This window comes from Hipposideros armiger, unplaced genomic scaffold, assembly GCF_001890085.2.
Source record: "Hipposideros armiger isolate ML-2016 unplaced genomic scaffold, ASM189008v1 scaffold_413, whole genome shotgun sequence".
Lineage (NCBI taxonomy): Eukaryota > Metazoa > Chordata > Mammalia > Chiroptera > Hipposideridae > Hipposideros > Hipposideros armiger.
Window position 1 is genome coordinate 580354 of NW_017731763.1, and position 13174 is coordinate 593527.

General features: G+C 34.9%; 1 protein-coding gene across 5 annotated transcripts in view; it reads left to right on the forward strand.

The window, feature by feature from the left end:
* SMAP1 (small ArfGAP 1) overlaps positions 1 to 13174 on the forward strand; it is a 149773-nt gene that overhangs the window by 55339 nt on the left and 81260 nt on the right. The window lies entirely within an intron of this gene.

Below are 13174 nucleotides of genomic sequence, written 5' to 3' on the forward strand. Positions count from 1 at the left end.
ACTACTGAGTAAATAAATTAATTCACTGTGTGGTATTATTGAGTATAAATAACTTTTTGAGAATATTTGTGAAAAATAATTCATTCGTAGTAGTATTGGATGGATATTAAGGCATTTTGAGGTGAATAGTTAGGAATCACATCAGTTGTCTATTAAGATTGCTCTTTATTCAGATTTAAACATATTATGTTCCATATAATCCAACTCGGTACCCTGGCAATGTATGTATGTATGTATTTATTTATTTATTTTGCTTTTTTTCCTTAAAAAATTGAGGTATAATTGCAGACAGAACAATTTACAAATGTCAGTGCGTTTTATGTGTCTTGGCAAATGTCTATACTGTGTCACCAACACCCCCTTGAAGATGTGCAGAGCATTTCCATCATCCTGGAAAGTTTTCTTGTGCCAATTTCTAGTGAAGCCCTCCAGGGGCAACCCCTACACTGATGTCTATACCCTTAGGTTGCTTACATTGGAACTTCTATCCTTTGGAATTTGTTCTTATTAACTCTGACTCTTAATTCACAAGATTACAATGTGATTTAGTGTTCCTTATTTATAGGCGATTTTATAACAATTTCTTTGATATAAAAACATGCTTGGGTAGCATTTATTTATAGAAGAGAAATACTTTCACTGCATATAGTTCTACCCTACGTCATCCCCTACCACCACCCCAACATTTCATGAAAATCATGTTTCTAATTTTCAAAGCTTTGTTTAGCTCTTATTTTTTTTTAGATCTTTTATTGGTTAATGTGGAAATGTGATTTAATCTCTGAATCCAGTCAAGATATTAAATAAAAATGTTCTTTTTTGTGAGAACTCTGTAAAATGTAACTACTTTTTAAGTTTTGCCTCAAGGTTTCTTATCTGGTGTTATAGGTACACCATACTTCTATTAGTGATACACACACACACACACACACACACACACACACACACACACACACACACAGGTCTGGCAATTAAATTCGCAAACTCATCCTAGAAAAAGTGCTACAAACTCATTGCTGAATATCACTACTGTCACCTTCAAAGTACTCCTCTTGGGAAGCTATGCACTGATGGCCAGGACCTAGTCCATCCTTCAAAGCAGTTTTGGAACTCTTTTTCTGGAATGGCCATCAGAGCTGTTGTCATATTCCATTGATGTCGTGAATGTCATCAAAATGTCTTCCTTTCAATATTTCTTTTATCTTGGGGTAAAGAAAGAAGTCACTGGGGGCCAGATCAGGTGAGTAGGGGGCGTGTTCCAATAGTTATTTGTTTACTGGCTAAAAACTCCCTCACTGTGTGAGCTGGTACATTGTCGTGATGTAAGAGCCAAGAATTGTTGGCGAAAAGTTCAGGTCGTTTTTGTCTTTTTCACGCAGCCTTTCAGCACGTCCAAATAGTAAACTTGGTTAACTGTTTGTCCAGTTGGTACAAATTCATAATGAATAATCCCTCTGACATCAAAAAAATTAGGAACATCGTTTTGGCTCTTGATTTGGACAGACAGAGCTTTTATGGTCGGGGAGAATTGGCTGACTTCCATTATGCACTTTGACACTTTGTTTCAGGGTCGTATTGGTGCACTCATGTTTCATCACCAGTGATAACATGGCCCAAAACATCGTCTTGCCTCTCCAAAAGGTCTTGGCAAACTTCAATTTTCCTTTACTTTTGTTCATCGGTGAGCTTCTTTGGGACCATTTTTGCACACATCTTTCTCATGCCAAGATTTTCAGTTAAGATTTTCCTGTTTGTCTATTGATGTTTATGTGGTCTGCTGTGCCTCTCACAGTCAGCTGACGATTTTGACACACAATTCGATGAATTTTTGCAATGTTTTTGTCAGTTCTGCTTGTTACTGGCTGCCCTGACCTCTCTTTATCAGTGACACATTCTCTCCCATCAAAAATATATTTTAATTCGTTTGTACACTGCCGTTGTCTTCATGGCATTATCCCCATAACCTTGGACTAACATGTCCCTGATTTCACTTCCACTCTTGCCATGTTTAACAAGAAATTTTATGTTTGTTGCTCTATTTCAAGCTCAGACATTCTTGCAACAGCACACAAAAACACACAACAATAATAATGAACGCCACTCAGCAAGACACCACCACATGTCAGCACGAACACAGCTGTGAGACACTGATATACCAAGGTTATGAAACCTTACCGAACTGTTTGTACAGTGCTGCCAGTGTAGCGTACAGTGGCAAGTTTTAGACCTTGTGTGTGTGTTGTGTATGTGAGAGTTTTGGGGACATCATAGCTGTGATAGAATTGCTGTATGCTTATTTAAAAAAAAATAATTTATCTACCAAAACTTATTTTGATTTTTATTAGCATAGAAATAGAGTTATTCACCTTAAATTTTAATTAAAATTCTTTTTTGAAGTGTGGTCCATGGTCAGATTAAATGTCTTTGATATTGGGTTTATTGTCAGGTACTCCTCAATATTTCGGAAAGGACCAATTTTTAAATACTTTTGTAAATACTATAGCTTTTATTTTTTTTATTTTGTATTGCTTTATTAACCCCAAGTCTTGATTTTAATTTTTCCCCATTATTTAAAAATTCTTAATCAATTTTCAGTGTCTGCATTAAAGGAGTTAAAGGGAAGAACACCTTATTTTTATTATAGAGAAACATTATTTGTGCTCTCCAGTTTCTTAGCTTACTTTATAGAGAGTCTTGTAAATTGTGTTGCCTAATAAAACATCTTGGTGAGATTGTCCATATTGTAACAGATATTCCATATATTTGGTATTTATTGATAACTTTTGGACCACATTTAATACTTTGTGTATCTATAAATCTTTTAGTAATCTTCTCTTGCAGATTCTTTGTTTATTATTTACTAGTATCATTTATGGTATGGTACTTCATATTTTCTTGGGAACACCAAAGCCACACAACTAAAATTTATTCATTTATCAAACATATCTTGGGGAACTTTACATGTGAAATTGCCCAGTTTCCATAGGCATATGATTTATCCTTCGTGAACTTGACAAAACATTTTGTAGGCATTTTCACTCCCTCTTTTCATATCTTTACTATTTTTACTTTAGCTTTGACTACATTTTTGGCTGGAAAGAAAGGTTTTTAAACCCAGCTCTTTTTACATCATTGTTTACTATTATAACAAAAGAATAGAAGCTTTCTTCCCTCTCATTTTCTGTCCACCCAATTTTCTGAATGTTTCTGTTGATAGGCAGTTAGAACTTGAATTTGACATGAATCATGCAGTTGTGCAGGTTTGTTTTACTTGGAACAGGATCCAAGAATGTATTGCATTGATGAAGGTGAGATTAAGTTATTATGTTTTCCATGGGAGTTCTGCAGAGGAGAAACATGCATTAAATAAAATATATTATTAAAATTAACTGTACCTGATTTTAGTTTTAATGAGACTACTAGAAAATTTAAAGCACTATAACAGGCTCAGATTATCTTTTTGTTGCATAGCAGCGGTATAGGTATATCATATTATTATGCATTTTCCTGTAGCCATTGAGGCCTTGTTTTGCTTAATGTTTGCATGGTACAAGTATATGTTGGTTTGCACTTTGTATATGTAGTTTCAAAATTATTTTTTTTTATTTCAGTGACTTTTTAAAAATTATTTTTTTAGTATTCTGTTTCCTTGAGTTTTCTTCTTAAGTGATTCTCTTACCTGTATGTTGGATCGTCATTGCTGGACTCCCATATTTGTCACTTTCTGTATGATCCTTTTCATTATTCTCTTTTTATTTTATTTTATTTTTATTTTCTATTAAAAATATTTATAAAACATTTTCTTCTTTTGCCCCTTCAGTTTTCTTAAGGCATTGTTTATTGTGTTTGTTTTCATATTCGTTTCTGAAATATTTTTTTTCCTAATGCTTTTCTGAGTTTTTATTTTAAATCTCAGTGTTTCTAATTTCTGATTTAGTTGTTCTTTTGTAACTTCACATGTCTTTTAACTCATTTTATATGTTCTTAAATATCTTGTATATGTCTTTTAGCTCATTTTGAATTAGTAATTTACAGTTTTGATCTGTTTTCTGGGCATATTTGGTTTAGTGTAGTTTCATTGAAGAGATGTAATTCTGCTGCTTATTCTTCTAATAACTTTGAGATTTGATCTTGATTCTTTTCTGTTGATTATTTTTATGTAGCATTAGTTTTCCATTACTTTTAAAAGGAATAGATATTCAAGATAGCTTTTCTAATTTCACAGATCTCTCTCTTCAGTTGTTTTCATGTAATATTTAAAAATATGGTTACTTGTTTTCTGAGATTTTCTTGCTCTGTTCTGCCACTTTCATCTGTACCTTGTTTTCCGTTATCTCCATTATTTTTATCCTGCTCCATTTTGAATCATTTCACAGTAGTTTCTCCTCAGTGTGGGGCCCTGTCCTGGAAAAAAAATTGTGATAATTCTTAGAGGCTAGACCATCCCCCCCCCCATTTTGAGCTTATTGTGAATCCTTTGCACTTACTTATTATTGGATTGGGTAAAAACCCTTTCAGTTTCATATATGTTTTCAAATTGGTTCACTGTAATTTCCAGTTTGTATCTCTTCACTATTTCATTATTCTATTCTCAGATCCACCCTAAAGTCCATATTAATTGCAGGCATCATGCAGGTCTAATGATCATTAGTGCCTTGTCTCTGCCGTGTGATGGCCAAGTTTTGTTGTAAATATTGTACATGGGTTTTTGTTTTTTTCTAATTGTAATTTTTTTGTCTGTGTGTGAGGAGCTTCAAAAATTGTCACTGCTATTACAGAATTTCTATGACAAGCAATATTTAATACAAAGAAATTCCAATTTAAAAAAAGCTAATTTGAAGAGTTCTGTGATTTAACCACATTTGACCTGTAGGTGTTAGAACATTGTTTAATTTCTCAAGAGATTGGCCCTTAGATAAATTTTCATAGTGCTTTATATAACCAGGCACATAATAAGCTTTCAGTACACAATTCTTGATAACAATTATTCAAAAAAACCCAAGGTCAAGAAACTTTTCTCTTATTTTGTGGAGAGAGTGCTCAGTATAGTTCCATCAAGCTGATGAAATTTCTCAAATCATGGCCTCTAATGTATATACATAACTTTTTAAGTTGATTTAGATTCAATTTATGCTAACCCCTCACCAGGATCATTAAATGTGTTCTCAGAGAAGAGCAAAGCAAGGGGGCAGCTTTTTTTTTTAAAGATTTTTATTGGGGAATTGGGGGGATGGAAACAGTGCTGGGGAATTGGGGGAAGGGGAACAGACAAATTGCTGTCTTTTTGTTCTTCAGTCTAGTTGTGGAGGACATTGCTTCACTGGCCCAAGCTGGCACCATCATTGCGCTCTTCCCGGGTAAGGCAGATCAGTCGCCGGCTTCTGGACGGCCGCTCACTGCGGCTGCTGGCCGCTCACGCTGGCTGCTGGCTACATACAGTAGCCCATGGCAACCCACTGCCACAGGGGCTGCAGCCTACGCCGTCGCAGGCGACTCATGGCAGCCCAGCTCCAGGTTGAGCTGTTGTTCAGCATCTTAGCTGTAGAGGGCAGTGTCACTGGCCCTCATATGTGGGATCCGAACCGGGGCCCTCTGGCGTCCCAAGCCAGTTCTTAACCATCGCGCCACTCGGCCAGCCCATGGGGGCAGCTTTATGTATTGTCCACATGTACAGAGTAAGGTGAAGAAAGAAATGTGATACTGTCTATAATAAATTTAATCTGTGAAGTTTAATAAGCAGTTTGCATTTTTAGATAATCCATTTGGGAAAAAGTTACATTTATCTTGAATATGAATGTGCAGGATTGTGGACTGTGTTTTCTTCTTTCTCTTGATTTAATTGTTTTTAAGATTAAACTTTTAAAAAGGTCAGTAATCATTTTTAGAATCCTCTTTTCCTAGTGACTGGCTATAATTTTTTGGGTCAGAGCAGTGAAAAGCATGGTAAGATGTTACTCAGTGGAAGTCTTTAAGTAATTTAATTCTGTTATTTTTGTACTGTCTAACTAGGTAGAACTGAGAGAGTATTACTAAAGGAGGAATAAATTATTTGAAGGTAAGGGCTTATATATCAGCATATAGAATGCTATATTCCGTAGGAAATTGTTAGGTAGTAGTGTATACTGACCTGTGTGAATGGTTCATCTGGAAACATAATTATTATTCATTTCATTGCACATAATATTGTAAAGGTGTAATCACTTCTCTTCCCTGCTTTGTATGGACTAGACTAATGATAGAGGGTAGCAGACATAGTCAAAGCACTGGGCTGGAACTCTATAGAACTGGGTTCTGGTTTTGGCTTTGTTAACTAAATGGTGGGTGATCTTCAGCAAGTTACATAGTAGTGGCTCCTTTTTTAAAAAAAAATAGTCTGGTGATACGGTAAGTTTAAACATATTTCCTTTTAGACAGAAAGATGGAGAAAGCATGTTGCATTTTAGAAAGTAAGGTAATTTCCTATGAACAGAACATTGGGTGCAGTTATGTGTATCATAGGTGGTAAAGGTGAAATGTCCAGCCAGCGGCTGGTTTGGTCTTGATCCTGTGAATGATAAGGAGTGGGGATAGGGTCAAAGCAGGGAACTCTTAAAATGTTCTAGGTTGAAGAATGACATTTAATGTTACATTCCTTTTAAGAACATAAGTCTGATGGGCTTGTTTCTTTGGTGGCTTAGGTAATAGAGTGACTAGATCCTGAACTACAGTAATGGCAATGGGGTTGACTATCAGGGGAAGCCTACAAGAAATATTAAAGAGTTAGAATCACTAAGACTTCTGATAGAGGAGGAAAGAATCCAGGATGACTCCTGAGCTGGGCCTTAAATACCTAGGATGAAAGTAGTGGTTTATTCCTAGACTTCCAGTGGTATGAATTTCATAGTAAGTACAGATGACAAAAGACTGTGATGTGAAACTTCTTCAACTTTGTAGCAACTATCAAATGCTGCAACAGATAAATCACGATCTGAGAATGTCTAGAAATTGTGAATAATAATGAAAACTAGTAGCTCTAATTACATATCATTTTAAAATTTTAAATTTTAAATATGTGTGGTTCACTTACTTTGTTCTTAAAAAGAACAATGAAAACAGAAAGAGAACAACTCCCCTAAAACACAGTTTTTATAAAAACTGAAGGAATGGACTCTGTATTAAATAGTTCCAAAGAGTTCCCAAGACCAAAAATGGTGGCCCTTCTTTTCCAGCAGCTGGAATCCAAAAGATCTTGAAACCAGTCCTGAAAACCTTGCTCCTATGCAAGAAATCCTGGTGGCTTTTGAGAGGAAGATAGAGAACTATTCTGGAAAATTTCAAGTGGTAGTAGAGGTGAGTTACTGACATGAAGAATTTATTCAGGGACTACAAATACTAATTTTTCTCTTTTTAATTGAGGTTTTCTTTTTTAAATATGCATCTAGCCAAGGCAGTTTGAAAATCTTAGTCTTTGTGTTCTAAAAATTTTAATGAACATAAAATAGTAGAGCAAATAGTATTCTGTCTCCCATACAAGAACAAATGCATTGAAATTTTAAGAAGCAAAACATTGAATTTTCAATGATGGAATCTGCAGCAACAATACTGTTTCTTTAAGAAGATGATGATCCTGGGAAAGCCATAAATAAATGCCATATTTGTACTTTGAGAGTATTTTTTCTGTAAGGTTATAAAAATGTACTAATTTGATTTGATTCATAATCTCTTTGATTAGAAGACTTTGTTCTCCAGGTAGGAATATAGGATACCAGTGAAGAGGGTCTCCTTGCTCAGATTCAGATGCTACTTGGATGCTCTTGCTAAAGTAAGCCCCCTCTGGATAGTATTTTATTTAGAAGCAATGCAGGATTAATAGAGCCCCTCCCCCCTAGTTATTTTATTGTTTGGGAGAATGGGAAATATGGACATCTTACAAACTTCAAAGGTACCAAAGGTATAAAGTGAATAATCTTCCTCCCCCTCCCATTTTTTTCCCTCAATCATCTCGTTTTTCTCATTAGGAACAACTGTATTTATCAGTTTCTGTATATTCTTCCTGAAATATTTTATTCGTATACACAGACATACAGGTGGTACACATTTTTAGTTGTTTTCATATCCTTACACAATAACCTTTTGAACTGGAGGTAAGATTCTTATTTTCTCCCATCTATTCCTCAGAAAATTGGGAAGAAGAGTTTTAATTTACATGATTTTACCTTTCTTCCCCCAGACTTAACATAGACATGCTCAGCATCCTTCCTTTATACACTAACGTGTAAGATTTTATTGATATTTTAATGTTTTGGGTTTTTGCCTTTGGCAATTTAGAAGATCTGATTGCCACATTGTAACCTAATCATTTGCAAAAATGCAGTTAGTAATCTCAGTTCTTTATTTTGTTGCTGCTTTTCTTTTTTCCACTTAGTCCTCTTTTTTAAAATACCCAGTAAATCCAGAAGGGCAAATCAGTACACACATAAAATTTTCTGAAAATTATCCAGATAGCTTCCTAAATTAATACATTAATGTGAATTTTAATTTAACAATAAATGGTTGCTGACCAGGTACCTATTAGTATCTGAGGGAGAAAGTGCAGGATTCACGCAGGGACAGACAGGAGGTAGGGACTGAGAAAGGGGGACGATACACAGAGGTGGAGAGAAGGGGTCCAAGGAGCCCTAGTTCTGAACATAGCCCCGGAGCTGGCCTGGGCTGTATTTGGCTTTAGTTGGGGAAGGACAAACAGCCATACCCAGAAGTAGTTGTATCAGTAAGTTGGGTTCCACAAAGAGCTCTGCTTTCCAGATTTGAAAAGTTTAAAGAAAAGAAAAAATTTTGTCAAATTTTATTCTCAGGAGAATGAATCATTAACTTGGAATATCAAGTGGCCTGTCATTTATCTTGGCTTTTATTATTATTTTCTGATATTGACAATGATTTAAACTCGGGCACATTTTATCATTTTATTTCTATCTGTTCCTATTACCTTTTACCTTCATACATATTTCAAAGTTCTTTTTCAGTAAAACTGTATGTGTTGCTTATTTACTACTTTTTTCGCTAGAGATGCCCCATTGACATGAAACAGTGACTTTTTAAAAAACACAGTAATGTTACATAAAAATAAAATTTCCCATTACATTTGTTTGCCTACTTATTGATTTTGCCTATTTATTATCTATTCCCACTTTTTATTATATTGATTTTAAGTTTAGTTATATTTTATATGTTTTAGTTTATTAATTTACACAAATTCAACAAATAGATGCATATTAAAACTTTAAATTCACAATCCCAATTCTCTTCAGTTTCTGTAAAACATGGAAAACTTATAACTCATTTAGAATATAGGTTTTATTGTTTCTAGTGCAAAAACTAGGAATGGGTATGAAAGGTTTTCTACTTAAAAGTTTTAAGAATAGAAATGCTTGGTCTGTGTTAGATTGTGATGTTACTATATTAGACCATAGATGCTTGTCAGCATTTCAGTTCAAATAGTATTTTTTTGAAATTGAAAGTGATGTGTGAGGCTTTGGGCAGATATTTTTCTATGTACTGGATTATGCAGAGAAACTATTGACAGGGACAAAATACTTTTAATAGGTTTTGGAATTCTTTTTTTTTAAAGATTTTTTTTATTGGGGTATTGGGGGAATGGGAACAGTGCTGGGGAATTGGGGGAAGGGGAACAGACAAGTTGCTGTGGTTTTGTTCTTCAGTCTAGTTGTGGAGGACGTTGCTTCACTGGCCCAAGTTGGCACCATCATTGCGCTCTTCCCGGGCGAGGCAGATCAGTCGCCGGCTTCTGGACGGCCGCTCACTGCGGCTGCTGGCTACACACGGTAGCCCATGGCAACCCACTGCCACAGGGACTGCAGCCTACGCCGTCGCCGGCGACTCACAGCAGCCCAGCTCCAGGTTGAGCTGTTGTTCAGCACCTTAGCTGTAGAGGGCAGTGTCACTGGCCCTCATATGTGGGATCCGAACTGGGGCCCTCTGGCGTCCCAAGCCAGCTCTTAACCAGCGCGCCACTCGGCCGGCCCTAACATCCTCCTTTCTAACAGTGCATTTTGCTAAAGCATTTTGGATGAGAACCTGAAAGAAAAGGACTAATGTTTTAATAACAAGAATGGCGTTTTAATAATGGAGGCAGTACTTACAGTATTCTATTTTGTGTTGAAATTTCCTGGATACTTGTTTTGACTAGCTGTGGATGGTGGTAAGAATTGGGACTGAGGGAACTTGATCCTAGTCTCAATGCTGTAACTTATTCCTTGTATTCCCCATCAGAGAAATCAGAGAGCCTCTTTGTGCTTTAGTTTCCTCATCTGTAAAATGAAAACTGAGCTGCTAAAGTGAAGAGCCTGGTGTTTATAAGCCCTGCAGGATATAGTTCCTACTTTTATTGGATGCAGCCTGAGATAGCTAACCTACTGATGGCTGATGTTGGTTCTATCAAAAGTTAAGTGCTCACAGAGACTTACAATCATGGGGCTGTTACCTAACATCAGCCTCAATTTCCATTGCTGTCAAATTAGGGTAATAATACCTAAATCATGTTTTTTGAAAGGTAAATGCCATATATGTATATGTAATATGTGTAACATATATATACAATTTACAATATATATTATATATAAAAATAAAGAGTTGAGGCTAAAGCTTGTCATTGTAGTCGTTAGGCTATTTTCATTATTTTCTTCTGCTGATTACCTGAGTTTGTTCTTCAGGGCAAATAGAATAAGTTTTTGTAAGTATTCCATAGGGCCTTTATCTACGCCTTGAAACTTTGAGGACAGCTAGTTTGTACCATACTTCTATCACCTCTTTAAAATGCCAGCTCTTGTTATCACCCCCTAGTTCTGACCATCTCCAAACTGTTTAACCTTTCATCTCTACTGATTTTTTCATTGCTGACCTTCCTTCTACCTACTCTATTCTACTTTTGAGAAACTGTTTGAGCTTAGCCAATATATTCCTTTTCCTTACAAAATGATCTTTCTACATCTGTGATGTCACTGAATCCTTGTTTCCCCCAGTCCCAACTAACAAGCACACACCTGAAATCAGCCATTTTTTGGCAGTGGTCTCCTGTAAAAATAACTAATTTCACATCACTTCTCCCTTTCAGAGTTTTATACCACTTTTTTCCTCCTGTCTAATGTAATTTATAGCACCCATAGAACAACATTAAATAACATGGTATAATGTACATGTACGCCTTGTTCCTAATTATTTTTAATTTTGACAAAATAAAATATTAATGACCTACATTAACTAAAGAGAATATTGTATATAAAATGTGTACAGTCATATTCCTTGAATATAAGATATCGCTGACTGTAAGATGCACCTCCATTTTATGTACTAATAAAAAATTATCCATTACAAGAAAGTATCAATTGTAAGATGATTTAATATTTCATAAATGTTAAAATGTGAAGAAAAATATAACATAGGATCAATGAGATATGGTATATATAGCAGATACTGTGTTTAGTCTTATTAATTTTTGTTCAAGTTTCCATATTTTTTGTTTGCTTCATAGAAACTTTTCAAATTGTCTTACATTCATAGTTTCTGTGAGCTGTATCTAAGTCATTTTTGCTTCATTGCAAATACTGTTCAAACTAAGATTATTTTTTTCCTGGTCTAATTCTTTCCAAATGTTTAATACCTTTATGATTATATAACTGGATCATCTCTACTTCCAAATTCCCACTATGGCCCAAAGATACAGCATCATATGAATGCTTGAGATAGAAAACATTTTGTTTCTTTTTCAGGAAGGGCAGGCTATACTGAACAGTTTCTTAACTCTTCTTCCCCGCCACAGAATTACATCTTAGCTCTGCTCATACTAACTTCATGCTAGAGTATGTCATGATGTAGGAGAATCCTTTGACCTTGTACTGTTAGTTCACGTTATACAAACATTTTCTTCATCTTACACACTTTTTTAAAAATTTATTTTTAAATTATAGTTGACTTGCAGTATACTAGCATCTTATATACTTTTGAAGCTTAGGTTTATTTTGCCTTAGCTTCTGTTTTACCTCTAGAGCTAAATAACAAAAAACCCTTTAATTCTTTCTTACTTTACTATCCCTCATATTTCCCAGCCCCCTACTACTTTACTTTCTTATTATCTCTAGAAGAGTGACTCAGAAATCTCATTTACTATGAGAGAATACTTAGATTGAGGTAGGGTGGAATAGACATCCAGCAGTGAGTGTATATTAGTATTTTGCATACCTTAAAACTCACAGTTGGCTATATTTTAATAAAAATATTTTTTTAAATAGAAAAAAACAAAAACAAAAACAAAACACAGTTGGGAGAAAAATCACTGTATTTTTTATTTGAAGTAAAACAAAGTTCTTTGTACACTTGAGGGCTACAACTCAAGGTAGAAATCTAGTAATCTGTTAAATCTGGATTTGTCTTCTTGGGGGTGTGGGTATGTGTATCTAGGAAATTAATCAAAAAGAAAAAAGAATTATAAAAACTTGATTTTTCTGCCAATTAAAACATTTTAAGGAGCTTAAGCTCTATGTAAATAATGTAACATAATAATAGAATAATGACTTATTTGTAAATGTTAATTTAGTTTCTAATGTAATAGAATATCCAGGAAGTACTGTTTGGCTAGTCCTTACTATAACACAGATGATACTGAAACTTAAACAGGTCGAAATGATTATCAAATTATTTTATGCCTTTTGGGCATTGGTTCTTACTCTTGGGATTTATAATTTAAGGAGAATCTCCTGAACTTGTATGTAAAAGTTGGCCATTGGTCACAGTGTTTTTGTAGGGAGAGGATCCATAGCTTTCAGCAGAATCTCAGAGGTTAATAACCTCAAAGAAATTAATTCACTTCTGTAGAGTTCAGGGGTAGCACTATTTATCTTTTGTCTGCTCTCCATAGTGATCTTGATTGTAAATCATGAAATCCCAGAGTATTTTGAAGCTCAAAACAAAGAAAATTTAATCTTGAGTTGTTACCTTGGAAACAGCAGTGTTGTTCAAGTGGTATATTTAAAATAGTAATAATACTGCCCACGAACTACCCAGGGAATTCACTTTTAGGAAGTAGTGAATATAAATAAAGATGGTATTGTATTCACAGAAAAATATATTAGAAAACTGTGGACTCCCATATGTTGAAAAAATGTGAAGGATAAAAAATATG